Genomic DNA, 16851 nt, shown 5'->3' with positions numbered 1-16851 from the left:
CAGGGTGTCTGAGAGAGCCCCATGCTTCTGGCCAAGCAGCCAGCCAGGGGGTTCGGCTGCAAGTCAGAGGGTTTCTGAAAGCACCTAGGAGCAGAAGGGACACACGGGGAGGAGGGAGTTGGAGCTGCACCATGACACCTTGTCACCAGCACCTGTTCATGCCCCAGTCATGACCCTCGAGAGTGAGGAGGCCCCTCACACCTGAGCCCAGTGCTCTGCCACTCCAGCCTCTGCACCCTGAGTGTCCAGGGCAGCCAGGGGCTGCCACGCTCACTCCTGTCCCATGCCCCATCACCCGAGAAGGGAAGCTCATCTGGCCAGACTCCAGAGCAGGACTTCCGGTGAGTGGGATACAGGTGAGGGGGTGGCAGGAAGGCCTCTGCCTGCCCAGCTCCCTGAGCGCTTCCCTGAGGCCAGACAAACCATGAGCACAGGCACCAAAGCAGTCTCGTTCCAGGGTTTGTGGAACGAAGGCAGGAGCGCAGAGGGGAGGGCAGCAAAAGTCCCAGATGAAGCCCAGCCCACTTGGCCTCCCTGGGGCACCCGCTCTGCGTCCACCTGATGCACAGGTGCTCTCTCCAGGGCGGCAGCCAGGCCGAAGCTGGGGACTGGAGCCCAAGTGGCGAGTCCTTGGATGGCCCAGTGGGTCCTAGTAGAAGACCGACAGAAAGGCCTGGCCACTGAGGGCCAAGGCCGCCCCGTGCCAGGCGCTGCCACCTCGCCGCCCCTGCCACCTCGCCACCCGGGCCACAGGGGCGGGGGGCACCGGCCCAACTCTGACCTCTCGACTCAGGCACGCTCGATGAGGCCTGGGGCTCGCTTGGCAGCCTCTGCTCGGCACAGGGACGGAGCATCTGGAGGACAGCGAGGGGCGCCACGTGCAGCGTCAGCAGGGCCACCAGGATCCTGCAGAGACAGACGCCATGGGCAGGAAGCCCTCCTTGCCCCCAGGCCAGGATGTTCCGCGACAGCGGGCGGGCGTGGCCGCCTCCATCAAGACCCGACTCTGCTCGGGGCCTCAGGGGTTCCGATAAGGGCGGGAAGAGGAAAGCAGAGTGTTTGGGGTCGCCGAGCCCGCAGCCCCGCCACGCCCGCTCATTGAACACGGCAGGGTCGATGGCGCCGCCCGCCGCCTGCACAGCTCGTCCGGGTCCGTCTCCTGGGCGCTCAGCGCCTTCTTCCGGCGCAGGGAGAGCTTCTGCAGGGTCTCCTCTACCCCCAGGCGCCACCATCGGCGCGGCCGTGGGAAGGTGCGCGACCCGCCCGGCCCCTGGCCCCTGGCCCCCAGACCCCGGCCCCAGCCCTGGCCCCCCGACCCCGCCCCACCGGGGGCATCCAGAGCGCAGTCTACCGGCCCCGCCGTCGGTTCCCTTCCCGGCAGCGCTGCCGCCTGGTCTCCCCGCAGTCCGATCCCGGAGGGCAGGGACGGCGCGTCTCCCCTCGGCCGTTCGGTCCGCAGACATCTCCGTGCCGGCCGGTGTGTTAGGTGCGGGGGGAAACGTGGAGACCTCAGAGACCCGCTCCTTGGCGATCAGGCCTTCCCTGCTGGGCTGCTTCGGTCGTTCTCGCTTAGGTAGCAGCACCCAGCGCAGTGTCTGGCATACAGTGGGCGCTCAATAAATAGTTGCCGGAGAAAGGACCATCAATGTAATTGCTCTCCGCGGGCTCCCCACTAGGGCACAAGCCTCCATGGCCGCAATAAATGGCCTCGCATCGCACACACGCAGTCCTTGCCGTGGATACAGCGCGTGAGCTCAGGCCAAGAGGCGCAGCTACCCCCACTACGCACGCGTATTCACAGGTGGAATCCACACACCCGGCCGACATCGTTCTGCTCGCGGGCTTTTTGAGTTAGCGCGCGAAGCTTGGGGAGCGTTTCTAGCTCGGCCAGGGGGCGTGGCTCCTGACGCATCTTGATGACGACATTTCCGCACGCGGAAGCCGAATGGCGGCCTCCGTGCCTGAAGTGTGCGACGCTGTGGACCCCACAGGTGAGTGGCGGGAGCCGCGCGCGGGACGGTCCCCGTCCTAGCGGCCTCCCCGAACCTCCACCGGAGCCGTCTCCGCTCCTCCGCGAGCCCCGGGCCGGCCCGGCGGCGCCCTCCTGCCACCTTCCCGCCGCCTCCCGCGCCTGCCCCGGCGGTGCTCGGTTACCGCGCGGTGAACGGGCCGGAGGAAGGGAGCTCCGATTAAAGTGGAGCCTCGGGTCAGCCAGCGGTGTGGCCCCCGAGCCCTCCTCCCCGCGTGGCTCGAGTTCTCCGAGCCTCAGTTTCCCCATCTGTAGGAGGGGCCCCCATGCTCACCTCACAGGACGCCGGTGAGCCCGAGCGAGAGCAGAGCGGCCGCGGGGACGCCTGGCGCGATCCTGGCCTGCATGTCCACGTGTTTCTCTGTGTTTGTGAATGTGATGGTTACGGTGCAGGTCAGGCCTCCGTAGACCAGTGCTCAGAGGTGGGGATCAGTAAAACATTTCGCAAGGAGTGTATGAGACACGCCCCAGAGACGCTAGCAGAGCTGTACCTTTGCGGGAAACTCCTCAGTGACTTTAACCAAGTCTTGGCAGCGCTGTGCAAAGGGCGCGTTTACAGAGTCAGCTTTCAGGCTAAGCCTAGAAGACAGAACAAATCGAAAAGATCAGGAGCATATTCGCTTTGCAGCTTTTGCTGATATTCTAGCTCGAATCAAAACAGAAACCCAAGTGCTGGGCAGGAGTCAGACATGCACCCCTGGCCTGATTAACCTAGAAGTGAAGAACGAAAATGAGAGGCAGAGAGGCATTTATTGTGCGATCAGAGAATTGCTATTCAGGAAGCACAGATTCAGTTAGAAACCCGAATAGTGTACCCTAGGGAGTAAAAGTCAGAGGCTTTTAAAGGCACCGGAAAGGAAGTATGCATACTAAGAATGTTAATTGGTTTGGGGGCAGAAAGGTAATCTTGGCTACAAATAATTGATTACTAAGGCTAGCCAGAGGGAGACAAAAGCCCATCACTGTGAGGGGCTGCAGGTTTCTTGCAGGTTACTCAGTTCAGAAAGTCATGTTCTGCTCCCTGAGGATGTGTATAGGAACCACATTTCCTTCGTGGCTTCTCAGCTCCGTTTTAAAGCCCTTAGACGTGAGTGACTGTTTCACATTCCACAACCTCAATCAGGTAACACACAAGGGGCCAGCTTGGGAGAAGCACTGGTCTCCCCACTTCTTACTCTGCTCCTCTGTTTACCAGGCTCCATCTCTCTCTGGCACCCAGCCCTTCCTGCCCCTGGAGTTCTTGGAAACAGTTTGGTGTTTTAGCTTTGATTTTGATAATTTTATTCACATACCATAATACTCACCGACTGAAAATGTACACCTCGGTGGTTTTCAGTAAATCCACAGAATTGTGCAACCATCACCACTATCTAATTTCAGAACAGTTTCATCACCCCAAAAGGAAACTCTGTCCCAATAGCAGTCACTTCCCATTCCCCTCTCCCCCATCTCATGGCCACCACTACTCCCTGTCTTTATGAATTTGGCTATTCTGGACATTTCATAGCAATGAAATCATACTATATATGGTCTTTGTAGCTGACTTCTTTCACTTAGCATAATGATCTCAAGATTCATCCATGTTGTATCACTACTTTTTTCATTCTTATAGACAAATATTATTCCATTATATAGATATTTCACATTTTATTTTTCTGTCATGAGTTGATGGACAATTGGATTCCTTCTGCTTTTCGGCCACTATGAGTAATGCTGCTATGAAAGTCCATGTACAAGTTTTTGTGTCAACACATGTTTTCATGTCTTGGATACATAGCTAGGGATGGAATTTCTGGATCATACAGTAACCTCATGTTTGGCCTTTTAAGGAACTGCCAAATGGTTTTCCAAATCAGCTGCGCCATCTTGCATTCCCACCAGCAGTGTGTGAGGGTTCCACTCACTGCACATCATCTTCAGCATTTGTTCTTCTCTGACTTGACTGTAGCCATCCTGGGGGTGCATTGCACTGTGGTTTTGATTTGCATTTCCCTAATGACTAATGATGTCAAGAGTCTTTCCATGTGCTCACTGGATGTTTGCGTACCTTTGGAGAAATGTCTATTCAGATCCTTTGTCCATTTTTAAAGTGGGCTACTTATCTTTTTATTGGTGAGTTGTAAGAGTTCTTTCTCTGTGCTGGATACAATCCCCTTATCAGATAGAAGATTTCAGATATTTTCTGCCATTCTGTGCCATCACTTTCTTGATAGTATCCTTTGAAGCACACAGGTTTTTAATTTTGATGAAGTCCAATTTATTTTTCTTTTTCTTAGGTTGCTTGAACTTTTGCTGTCATGGTTAAAGAAACCATTGGGAGAAGGAAAAATGGGTAAAGGGGGTCAATTATATGGTGATGGGTGGAACCTACACCTCTGGTGGTGAGCATGTTGTAGTGTATACAGATGTCCAATTCTAATGTTGTACACCTGAAACCTATACCATGTTATAAACCAATGTTACCTCAATAAAAATAAAAACTAAAAGAAAGAAAGAAGCCGTTGGGTAACCCACAGTCATGAAGATTTACTGCTATGTTTTCTTCTAAGAATTTATTGGGAGTTTAGCTACCCTACTTCATAGCGTTGCTGCCTCGGCATCCATTTTGTGTGGACAAGCAGCCTGCAGGGGCCTTGAAGTGACAGTAGCCCCTCCCGATAGTACACGCCCTAGACAACCACTGGCAAAGTTGTTACCAGTTTCACCTCCGTGGGACTCGAATCCACAATTGGATGCCAATTCTGTTACCAATTTAGCCTCCCTCTGCTGGTCCTCGAACCCACGATCGGAGGGGACCCAAGGAAGAATCCACGGGTGGGACTTGAGCCCACAGTCCCCAGCTCTTCCTTGGAGGGTTCTTTCCTGTTCAGTGTCGTAGAGTTAAAACGAGACTGAAGCTGAGCATTCAGTAGCACACACTTTATTCAATGGCCAAAGAATAGAAAAGCCTGAGCAAATTTCACAAATCAGCTTCTCAGCTCTGGGGGATTAAGCAGCTGTTATAAGGGGTCAAGATAATGAAGGGGAGGAATATTCATAGCAATACGGGCAACGGGGCAGGGTTTTCTGGGGAATGGCCTGCCACCCCTTTTCTTCCCTTATTTGGCCTGAATTTCCAATGAGCATATAATGAGCTGCAGGGTCTGTGTTAGGTCAAGTCAGACTGTCATGTTGCCTTTAACCGGTTTTAACTGTTTTTGACCATGTGTCTCAGCCATCTTCTTCTTCCTTTCTCTGTGGTTTCCTGTATGCTCAACATAATATGTTAGGCTTGTTCTGAGCAGGGTTGTGGTTAATGTCCTATGGAGTTGGGGGGCCAGGTAACTGAGTCACCAGTAAATATCAGTTCCTAATATGACTCCTGCAACTTCCCCTGTGAGAGGCATTCTCCCTGTCTCCCAGGGCCTTCCCCCTGTGCACTCCTTGGATAAGACCCCTGCGAACCTTACCAAAACCTCATTTGGTTTGAATTGACCAATCCGTACTTAGCCTGGGGACCCCAATAAAGGCATATGCCCCAGGTTCCGCCCTGCCCTCTGCCTGCACCTCCCGGTGTGTCCCCTCTAGCTGTGCTGTGGACCTTCTCCAGGACCTGTGAGTCACAAACTTCTGTATTTCAATTCCCTGGCAGTCTGTTGTTGAACCCAGGCTCACCATCCAATGCCCCCAGGGCTCTACTCAACAAATGTTAATTTGACAAAGTCACAACACGTCACAGGCATACCTCATTTTATTGTGCTTTGCAGATATTGTGTTTTTTACCAAGACAGTCAGGCAAAATGAGGTATATATATCCTTCTGGACTAAGGAGAGGGAAACAGAGACCTGAGACTTCAAAGGGGGAGAAGACAATTTACAGGAAGATGAAAAGAGTTCATATCTGGTAAACAAATGTTTGCATTGTGCCGTCTACAGACAATGGGACCTGAAAGAGATCTTTTGATAAAATGGCCCTTGCTAGATGCCTTCCTGCCCCCCACACCTAGAATTATCCATGGTAAGATCTCCTCCTGGGACAGACCCTTCTCTCTCAAATTCTTTTAGGCAGTTTGAGGAAGGTCAGATGTTCCTCCAGAGTCTTCTGAGCCTTGATTGTCTTAAGGTCAAAATACTCTGTATACCGATGCAGGCTCACTGAGCCAAGGAGTTGAAAGAAATTTCTTGAACTCTCAGAGTCTGATAGTAGTGCTCCTTTATTCAGAGAATAGCATGGGGACAGGACCCATAGGCAGTGAAGAGCTGGAATGGGTTGAAATTTATAAAGCTATATTTATAAGGCATAGGTATATGAGTTATTTCTTTATAAGTCAAAGGAAAGATCATGCAAAAAAAGTCGTTAAAATGTTATCAGTGCAGGTGGGGTCTGCTTAGCAGGTGGTGCTATAACTTCGGATAGAATAAGGTCAGGACGTCCTATATTTCCTAGAGGAAGATATAGATCTGCACGTAGGGCCAGAACGCCTTGTGCTTTTCTCCCTGGGGCAACCTTGATCCTCATCACATACCACAGTGGCACATTTTCTGGTTGCCTGCCCTGAGCCCCATCAGTTCCCTTCTCTGAAATGTCAACAAAAATAATCCATAACCAATCTGTAAATGAAAATTTAGGAGAGTTTATTCTGAGCTAAAATGTGAGGACCAGGGCCCAGGGCCTTTCTTCCCGAAGGAAGAAAGGGCACCAAAGAAGTGGGGTACACAGAGTGGTTATATACCCCCAAAAAGGATGTTTCACTTATGATTGAAATGTCCCCTTTACAATAGTCACGAGATTGCTCTGTTGGCACAGCGATTGATGGAAACAGCAGGTAGGTCTGAAACAGCAGGTAGGTCTGCTGTCTCGGTGAACACAGCAGGGTGGCACAGCAGGGTGGCGGTTCTGTTGTCTGGAGCTGGGTGGTCAAAGGTGAGCACAGCAGTCAGTTCCTAGCCTGAGGAAAGATGCTTATCCCTAAGGAAATGCCAATGTGGGGGGAAGTTGCACCTTTATCTTAAGGCCATTTGTTCTTACCATAGGAAATGTTTTAAAGCAGATATACATGCGTGCTCAACGGCCACAGTCAGGCCCTTTTGGACAAAGTCAGGCCGAATTAGGTTTACACCAAATGGCCTCCTCATATACTCCAATATATCCTATTGCTTGCCATTTCCGTTTGTCAGAAACTTCCCTGGAAGTTTTCTTACCACCCAAGGGTGGTAGGGTGGGGGATGGGGGGAGGGGGTTGTCTTCTGCCCCCAACAAGGCATGCCAATAGTCAGGAGGCAAAGAGGTAGGAGAGAAAGGATTTTTTATTACAGTTTGCTAGCAAGAGGGAAGATGGCCAGCTCATGTTCCAAAGAACCATCTTACAGAACAAAGACTACAAGCCAGTTATACAGGGGGTGGGTCTCTGGGTGGGGCCTTCATCTGATCTGTGGGTGGGGCAGGCATCTGGTCTCAGTTCCTGATAGTTTTGTTTTACGGGATATGCAATTAGAGAACGGAGCAATGCCCCATACCCTGAACTTTCAGTTGCCACTGATGATGGCTGTCAGCATAGGCTCTCTGCTCCAGGGTTGTCACATTCCTAAGGAACTCAGAAAAACAAAGTTATCAACTTATAGCAGCTGGAAGGGGCCATAAAATCTACAGAGCATTTCTGGGCTAATCAAAGGTCATTCATAGTTACAATATGGTTTCTTTTGTACAATATGGCTTCCCTTATGTCAACCTTGTGTTGAGCCGGAATTGGTTTCACATATTGAAAGCTGAGCTGGTGAATGTGGAGAGAGAAAATGAGTTAGTAGCTGAATGGTAAGAAATCAGGAAAGGGAGAAAAGAACATGGATTAGAGTGAGGATGAACAAGCAGATAGGAAGGGATGGGAGCCCATCTGCTCACACGCCATTAAACCAGTTCCCGATCCCGGGAATGAGTCAGTCCAATGAAATGGGTGAACTTCATTCATCTGATGGGAAATGTGAATCTTCTCTTTTAATAGATGTAAGTTAGATACTACTTCCCCTGTTTGGTTCACATAAAAGCAACATTTTAAACTAATGATTGCAGAAACTCCTCCTTGCTGGGAAGTATGTCCAGAGCATGTGAATTTTGGAGGACCACACAGACTAGGCTGTTAATCTCTGACTGGAGTATTTTCAAAGTTTGCAGGGTGTGTTGAACTCTTCTTCCATCACCATGGAGAGATTTCAGCTTGCCTTTTCCAACTCATAATTTCCAAAGCTGGGGAATAAGATTTTTCTTACTGAAAATAACTCAGAGTTGTGATAGACAAGTAGGTTCCCTATGATTTCTCAACTGGCACGTTCATGTGGCGCAACTTTATGAACAAAGGAGCCCAAGTTTGCAATGTGGCTGGCATTTGGGGTGGAGTAACTGGAGACAGAAGGGGCCAGGTATTCAAGTCCACATTGTCCTGACCAATTAGCTGGGAGCCCTCCTATACTTTGTTGTCACATAAAATAAAAAGACCAGTGTGGTTTATAGACAAGGTTAGAACTGAACTTGTAGTCCCCAGGGTCCAGAGTATTCTATGACCTTTGCCACTGGTACTGTTAATGCTTAAACATCTCCATTTTCCATGCCCTCCTGTCAATCTGGGGGAGCAGAACAGATGTGGAATAGCTGGTACAGGAGGCCTGCAGCCTGATTTGGGCAGCACTGAAGCCTGGTCCTGTCACCTGCAAGTGAGTCCAGAGTTTGGACCCACCCATATGTAGTTTGTGGTATTGGGCAGCTTACCCATGCAGGCAGCTGCAATACCCCAAGTTGGACAAGGGTGGCTCATAAGCCATCCAGAACATGTGGTGATTTGGCAAATGTTTGTGCCAAAGAAAATAGTTTTAGAGTCACTTACAATTTCCTTGAGAGGTTTGAAGATGCCACCTGTGGAATCAAACCACAGAATTTGATTTGCAATACTGTCCTGATATGTCACCCAGGAAAGGTCCACTGTCATGTTTACTTTAAATGCAAAGAGAAAACTTTTCACCAATTATCTTTATCTGGGCAAGGGACAGTCCTATATAGGTTTTCTGGGGCCCGCATGACTCACCAGGAGAAGAGGCGGAGTGATATCTTCCTTGTCGTGGACACCATGCCCTGTCGTTCATCCATCTTCCATGCTTAGTCCACCAGGTGTTCACATCAGCAGGAACAGAGGCCAGTTCAGGTTCTTCTGTGCTCTCTAGCTGTCGACATAACCAACAGTCAGATTAGTTAGCGTGGCCGGGGTTTGGTAAACTGGCATATGGGGGTGTTTGGTCTGTGCTCGACCTGGTGAGAAAGAGAGAGTTAGTAAGAGGGAGACACTGATTGGGAAAGAGCCCAGAGTGGAAACTTAGAGAGGGGGAGTGGACAGATAGAGACCAGCGCTCTCCAGTCGGCTTTCTAAATAAATGACTAAAAGGAATATGTATACTCATTAATAGGAAGAGGTGTTTGTGTGTGTAGGGAGTTTAAAAAGCAAAGAGGGGGCTGGCCTAGTGGTGTAGTGGTTAAGTTCCTGAACTCCACTTTGGCCACCCAGGGTTCACAGGTTTGGATTCTGGGCACAGACCTAGCACTGCTCATCAAGCCACGCTGTGGTGGCATCCCACATACAATAGAGGAATATTGGCACAGATGTTAGCTCAGGAACAATCTTCCTCAAGCAAAAAGAGGAGGATTGGCAGCAGATGATAGCCCAGGGCCAATCTTCCTCACAAATAAAGAAATAAAAATAAAAGCAACGAGGAGATGTAGGTGAAAGCTAGGTTTCTTGATCCATGATCTTGGGAAAAGCTGTCTACTCCATGAGGCCAGCTGCTTCTGGGGCCTGGAATTGGCCCTGGAAATCCTTAGTTTAAGGTCACCTGTGGGCACTGTCTCCCAGTTGTCTTGAGAGTGATGTTCTAGGTCTATTTTGGCGTGGCTTGCAAGGGTCCAGGAAGATTTTTCCTTTATTTTGAAGGCAAAGTAGGTAGTCAGTAGGACTTCAAAATGTTTTTCCCAGTAAGGTGACAGCACATTTTTTTCTTCTAAAGTCCTGGATGTACACCTGATCTCCTGGTCCAAAGGGATGGCAAGGCTTATCAGCAGGTGGGGACCACACCTCTTTTACGTGTTGATCATATGCTTCAAGTAGACTACTGAATTTTTGTCTATAGCTAGTCATAGCATCAGATTGTTCACTGAAATTCTTGTAATCATTTAACCCAGGAGTGGAAGATTTAGAGATGCCAGTAGGCATTGGGCATACAAAAATTATTTCAAAAGGAATCAATCCATGTCTCCTATTTGGAGTTTTCTGGGTCTTTACAAGAACCAAGGGCAGAGCTTCTCTCCATTTAAGCCCAGTTTCTTGCCAGACTTTCCTTAAAGTCCTTTTGATGTCTATAATTTTACATTCCTCTTGCCCTGATGACTGAGGATGATACAGGGAATGAAATTTCAATGAGTGCCCCAGAGTTTCTTCAAGCAAGTGCTTTACTTCTGCTGTAAATGAGCTCCTCGCTCTGATTCAATCTGTAAAGGAAGCCAGAACAAGGAATAGCTGCAGTTTTCCCTTTTGCTCATGTGCAGGCTCTAGTGAGAGCTATGATCCAGCAGCTTGGGTGATTTTACAGTGGGCAAGGAGCAAGCTTCGAGCATTTCATGTGGGGAAACTGTGGCATAACCAGTTATTATGTTTCCCCAGAAACTCCATGTACAGGAGCCGTCACAAAACAGAAGTAAGTCTGGATTGTCTAAAATGGTGTCTGAGAGATCCTCTCATGGCTTTGAGACCATTTCTATGTTGCAGGGCAATCATGTGGGATGGAGTGGGGCTCTCCATCATCAGAGAGGGGTAATAACGTAGCTGGACTCAAAGTGTCACGACAATGTAAGATGATGGAAGGGTTAGTTAAGAGCACACTTAGAGGTGGTGTGTGGATCTGTAGAGAGGTGTTGTGTCCTGTGAACTTGGAAAAGAGCAGACACAGCATGGGGAACATAGAGATGACTGGGAGAGCCTAATGTCAGAGTACTGGCTTTGTCAATCTGCGTAGCAGCTGTGGCCACCACGCATAAGCATGGGGCATACATGATGCCACAGGGTCTAGCTGGCATGAGAAATATGCTATAGGACATGTCTGAGAGGCAAAAGACTGTCCTAGAATGCGGGCAGCAGTTCCATTATTTTCATGGCTGTATAGATGAAAAGGTTTATCAAAATTCGGTAAGTCAAGAGCCGGGGGTGTGGACAAAGCTGATTTTAAGGCTTCACAGCTGTTTAGTGGCTCTGAAGGCCAGGAAATAGGCTGTGGGGTGATGTCTGGGAGAAGAGCACACAGAGGGTTAGCAAGGGCTGCAGAATCAGGAATCCGCTGGGGCAGTAACCAGCTGCCCCTAGATGTTTATATAGCTGTTTCTTCATTTTGGGGAGAAGGGTGGACAAAATGGACTCAAGGCATTTGGGGTGAGCTGTTGAATGCCTTGACATGGCTCCTGTCCCGAGTAGGTCCCAGTCATCTGCACCCACTGAGGTTCAGATCTGGAGGCTTTATGGCCTCGAGCAGCTCGTGCCTTCATGAGAGTGAGGGGTCTGTAAGGGCTCCCTATTTACTCTGATTACAGAGTAGAAGGTCGTCCACACACTGAACAGGAGCAGAGCCTTGAGTGAGGGCTACAGAATCCAGGTGGGCTGTAGGATTGGGGACAATATGAGGAGGACTCGCAACATCCCTGAGATAGTTGAGTCCATGTTAATTCCCTCCCTTTAAGTATAAATGCAAGAAGAACTTGTGAGTTGGGGTGCAAAGGAATTGAAAAGAACGCTGAGCTGAGGTCAACTCCTGTCACCCAGGCTGTACCAGCAGGAATTGAGGTCAGGATGACAGGAATTACAAGACTTTATGTCTGAAGCCTAGAACAAATCTATAGACTTGGTTCCCATCTGAGTGAAACTTGCCTTCTTTTTTTCACTGGCAATTCTTGACGCAAATAATCCATAACCAATCTAGATATGAAAATTGGAGTGAGTTTATTATGAGCCAGCCCTGAGGAAGAGCTCAGAAGAGCCCTTTCACAAAGGAAGGGAACACTCCGAAGAAGTGGGGGTGTACAGAGTGGTTATATACTGTCAAAGAGTGTGCAGCACACGTGAATGGAACGTGCCTTTTCCAATAGCCATGAGATTGCTTTGCTGGCACAGCAATTCGGTGAACACAGCAGGTCTGTGGTTGCAAAGTGGGTGGTCACACGGTGAGCGCAGCAGGTCAGGGATCAATCCTGGGTGTAGGGAGAGATACTTATACTTATGGAAATACTGATGGACAAGTTGCATCCTTATCATTAAGGGCATTGTTCTTGTCTTTGGGATGTAAGCAGATTTACAGTCCATGCTCAACAGGCCACATCAGACTGTTTTAGAAAAAAAAAAAAACAGGCTGAGTTAGTTTTAACCGAAATGGCTTCCTCATATACCCATATATCCTATTGTTTGTCATTTGTTTATCACAAGATTGGAGTGTTACAGGGGGAGGAAGTAAGAACTAGTCCACCCTGTTGCAGAAGGGGGTCTCTTATAGGTTCAGTTCCTCACTCTGTGTCTCTGCAGAGTGCGTATTGGACTTCTGATATACACAGTTCATTCTTTGTCTTAGTAATGTGCATGGTAACAATCCTGCCTCATTTGCATGTGTGGCCCAGAGACTAATGGGGACATCTTTTAAAGACTCATCATCTGGGCCCGGCCGGGTAGTGCAGTGGTTAAGTGCGCACGTTTCGCTTCTCGGCAGCCCAGGGTTCACCGGTTCGGATCCTGGGCTCGGACATGGCACTACTTGGCAAGCCATGCTGTGGTAGGTGTCCCACATATAAAGTAGAGGAAGATGGGCATGGATGTTAGCTCAGGGCCAGTCTTCCTCAGCAAAAAGCAGAGGATTGGCAGCAGATGTTAGCTCAGGGCTAATCTTCCTAAAAAAAAAAAAAAGTTCATCCTCTTCAGAAGAATTTAAATCAGGATGAGTTTCTAGCAAGGAAAGTAGGAAACTTAGGGTTTGGTCTGAGGGCAGGGAGGTGAAAATGCCTTTGTCATTACAATTTCTAGTGGCATTAAATTCACATAACAAACCTCTGCCAAAAAGGTTTGCTGGTGAGCAGTGGGAGACTAGAGAGGCAGGGTGAGTGTTAAGGGGCTGAAGCTGTTGGAGTGGCTGGGATCCGGGCCATGAAGTAGGTAGAGATAAACCCTCTGAAGGGATAGTAGAGAAAGTCATAGTGGTGTCGCTTAAAAAATCTGGTTCTCAATCCTCTATTTTAAGTTTACTGGTGGCTCAGGGGAGCAAGTGAGGATCGCCTCCCCTATTATTTAGGGGAAAATGCCCCTCAGGAGGAGAAAAATGAGACTCCTGGGAGTGCTGGGGCCAAGGGGTGGCATATTTTTTCAGCTTTCCCTTCTCTTAAGAGCAGGACATGGGACCGGCCCCGAGCTAGGCAGCGGTTAAGTGTGCACGTTCTGCTTCTCAGCAGCCCGGGGTTCACTGGTTCGGATCCTGGGTGCGGACATGGCACTGCTTGGCAAAAGCCATGCTGTGGTAGGCGTCCCATGTATAAAATAGAGGAAGATGAGCATGGATGATAGCTCAAGGCCAGTCTTCCTCAGCAAAAAGAGGAGGATTGGCAGTAGTTAGCTCAGGGCTAATCTTCCTCAAGAAAAAAAAAAAAAGAGGAGGACACTCTCTTCCCAATGCCCTGGTTTCCTGCGAGACCTGCAAGTGTCTGGAGGCGAATAGGGAGCCCTCTGAGTGGCTTCAGTTTCCTCTCACAGTCACAGTTTTGCTTCTCTAAAGATTCCAGTTGTAAAGTGAGAAGAGTTGCTCTTAATTCTTTGTTCTTTTGCTTTCCTGCTATTTATAAAATATTGTGTAGCAGCCTCCATTATTACACGTACTGGCTGCCCTGACCAACCAACCACATGATTTGGAATTTGTTTTTTGATATCAGGAAGAAAATTTCCTACTAAAGCAGAAATTGGGAGATTCATATGCTCTGGGGCTTCCGGGTTTAATGCACTGCGCCTTTGAAAAGTGTTCAACAAAGGCGTTTAGATGTTCCTCGTTATGAGTGCATAATTCAATTTTTTTCAACAATTAACTTTAGGAGGAAATGCCTCTAAAACTGTTCCTGCTAGTGACCGGCCTGGTGACTCATCTGTTAAGTTTTCATGTTCCACTTCGGCGGCCCAGGGTTCCTCAGTTCGGATCCTGGATGCAGACCTATGCACTGCTTGGCAAGCCATGCTGTGGTAGGCGTCCCATGTATAAAATAGAGGAAGATGGGCACGGATGTTGGCTCAGGGCCAGTCTTCCTCAGCCAAAAGAAAGAGAGGGAGATTGGCTGCAGATGTTAGCTCAGGGCTACTCTTCCTCCAAAAATAAATAAATCAATAAAAGAAAACTGTTCCTGTTAAACCTTGAGTGTCAGCCTCGAGCAGAGCCACTTCCTGGTCATTTGCAGGAGGGCCTGGGAGAGGGTCTGGCCCTCTATTTCCCCTGTGAGGGGGTTTCTTCCAGGGGGCCCCCTGGCCTGTGTGATAACTACAGTGTAATCCTGGGCTGGAAGAACCCCCTTAGCAGCCAGCCACGATCTCCGTGGGTGGGGTTATGAACAGCCGCTGCCCTTTCTAAGTCCTCTCTAAATTTAGTGGGATCTTCTGACCATGGAGGCAGGAGAGGTTTATAATTTAATAGACGGGCTGTGTCCAGGGGACATGAACTGTCTGCAGCAGAAGTCCAGGGCACATCCACAGTGGACCCTGCACGGACTGCCTGACGCCGGCAGAGCCTGGTGACAGAGCCCTGGAAAGCAGGAGGACTTGGAAGGGGCAGGAAACCAGCCTTCCTGCCTTTCCTGGCTGCTTCCACTGAATTCACTTCCTGGCTTCAGCATTTACACCAGTGACCTGTGTGCCCCTAGCTTGGGGGTCAGGCCTGAGGGCCCCCTGTGAGTCTTCTGAAGAGAGGGCAGTGAAGATGGGCAGCTGGATGCTGTCTGGAGGAGTTGGGGTTTTAGCATCTGAGGAAAGTGGCTGAGGAGCTAAGTCTTCAGAAGGAGAGTTGAAACCAGGGGCCCAGAGACCCACCAAATCTTCCAGAGGTTCAGGGACAGGGAGCTGGGGGTATAGGGGAGCATAGGAGGGCAGAGAAGGGGAATTTTCCTTAAATTTTCTCTTTAATCTTTGTTCTAAGCCTGACTTTGATTCTTTCACTTTTAGAGATTCCCTCAGCCTAGCCATTATATTTTTGGGCATTTTCTTTTCCATTTGATCTTCCCTTAAATACCAGTAAGACAGCTGCTTGTGATAAGAGCTTTCTAAAATATTTTTCAAATATAGAAGTTTTTCCAATTCAACAGATGGATCATCTGGCCGTTGAAGAGTGGGATCTCCATTTGTGTATTTATTCCACTAGGGATTCAATCGTGTGTGCCTTTTTAAGGAAATACTTGGAGGCAAGTTTCCAGGCTGAGAATTAATCTTTAACATGGATGCAGGAGGCATCCCTGGGGAGGGCACAGATGATGTAGCCCTCATGATCCAAAAAGTTCACTCCTCAAAATAAAGAGCTTCATTGCACAGTGGTAAGGATGGTGTGGTGAAAATGGTGTCTCCACTCTCCCTCCAGAGGATGAGATGCCTTCTGTCACAGACTCACTAATCAAACCAGCCACAACCATCCCTTAAGCCAAAGCCTAACCCAGAGCAAGGCCCTAACTCTCTTCACTTTTACAAAGCGTGACGGAGGTGAGGAAGCTGCAGAAGAAAAGAATGAAGCTAGCTGCACTTGGTTCATGGGGTTTGAGGAAAGAAACCATCTCCATAACATAAAAGTGCAAAGTGAAGCAGCACGTGCTGATGCAGAAGGTGCAGCTAGTTCTCCAGAAGATCCAGCTGAGATCATTAATGAAGGTGGCTACTCTAAACAACAGATGTTCAACATAGACAAAACAGCCTTATACTGGAAGAAGATGCCATCTCAGACTTTCGTCACTAGAGAGGAGAAGTCAACACCTGCCTTCAAAGCTTCAAAGGACAGGCTGACTCTCTTGTTATGGGCTAATGCAGCTGGTGGCTTGAAGGTGAAGCCATTGCTCATTTACCATTCTGAAGACCCTAGGGCCCTTAAGAATGGTGCTGAATCTACTCTGCCTGTGCTCCATAAATGGAGCAAGAAAGCCTAGATGACAGCACATCTGTTTACAACATGGTTTACTGAATATTTTAAGCCCAATACTGAGACCTACTGATCAGAGAAAAGATTCCCTTCAAAATATTACTTCTTATTGAGAATGTACCTGGTCATCCAAGAGCTCTGATGGAGATGTACAATGAGATTAACGTTGTTTTCATGCTTCCTAACACAACATCCCTTCTGCAGGATCTGGGCAGTCATTTTGATCATGGATCAAGGAGTAATTTTGACTTTCAAATCTTCATATTTAAGAAATACATTTCCTAAGGCTCTAGCTCCCATAGACAGTGATTCCTCTGATGGATCTGGGCAAAGTAAAGTGAAAACCTTCTGGAAAGGATTCACCATTCTAGGCGCCATTAAGAACATTCATGGTTTATGGAAAGAGGTCAAAATATCAACATTAACAGCAGTTTGGAAGAAGTTGATTCTAACCCTCATGGATGACTTTGAGGGTTTAAAGACTTCAGTGGAGGAAGTACTTGCAGATGTGGTGGAAATAGCAAGAGAACTAGAATTAGATGTGGAGCCTGAAGATGTGACTGAATTGCTGCAATAGCATGGTAAAACGTTAATGGATAAGGAGTTGCTTCTTATGGATGAGCAAAGAG

At 48.7% G+C, this 16851-nt stretch overlaps 1 protein-coding gene and 1 long non-coding RNA gene across 5 annotated transcripts in view; one reads left to right on the top strand and one right to left on the bottom strand.

Annotated features, from left to right (window-relative positions):
* Positions 1-1460: 1460 nt before the first annotated feature.
* LOC106826203 (uncharacterized) lies at positions 1461-5388 on the bottom strand. The gene is made up of 3 exons (XR_011505492.1): positions 3205-5388; positions 2304-2608; positions 1461-1595 (listed from the first exon to the last, which is right to left on the bottom strand). It is a non-coding gene; the product is annotated as an uncharacterized lncRNA (long non-coding RNA).
* LOC106837167 (cationic amino acid transporter 4-like) overlaps positions 1592-16851 on the top strand; it is a 31800-nt gene continuing 16540 nt past the window's right edge. For all 4 annotated transcript variants that reach the window (XM_070516510.1, XM_044775414.2, XM_070516509.1 and 1 more), the window contains exon 1: positions 1592-1991. The gene's annotated coding sequence lies outside the window, so the exon portion shown is untranslated. The remainder of the gene's footprint in view (positions 1992-16851) is intronic.

This window comes from Equus asinus, chromosome 8, assembly GCF_041296235.1.
Source record: "Equus asinus isolate D_3611 breed Donkey chromosome 8, EquAss-T2T_v2, whole genome shotgun sequence".
Lineage (NCBI taxonomy): Eukaryota > Metazoa > Chordata > Mammalia > Perissodactyla > Equidae > Equus > Equus asinus.
The sequence above is the reverse complement of the archived record's forward strand: the minus strand, read 5'-3'. Positions and strand labels throughout refer to the sequence as shown.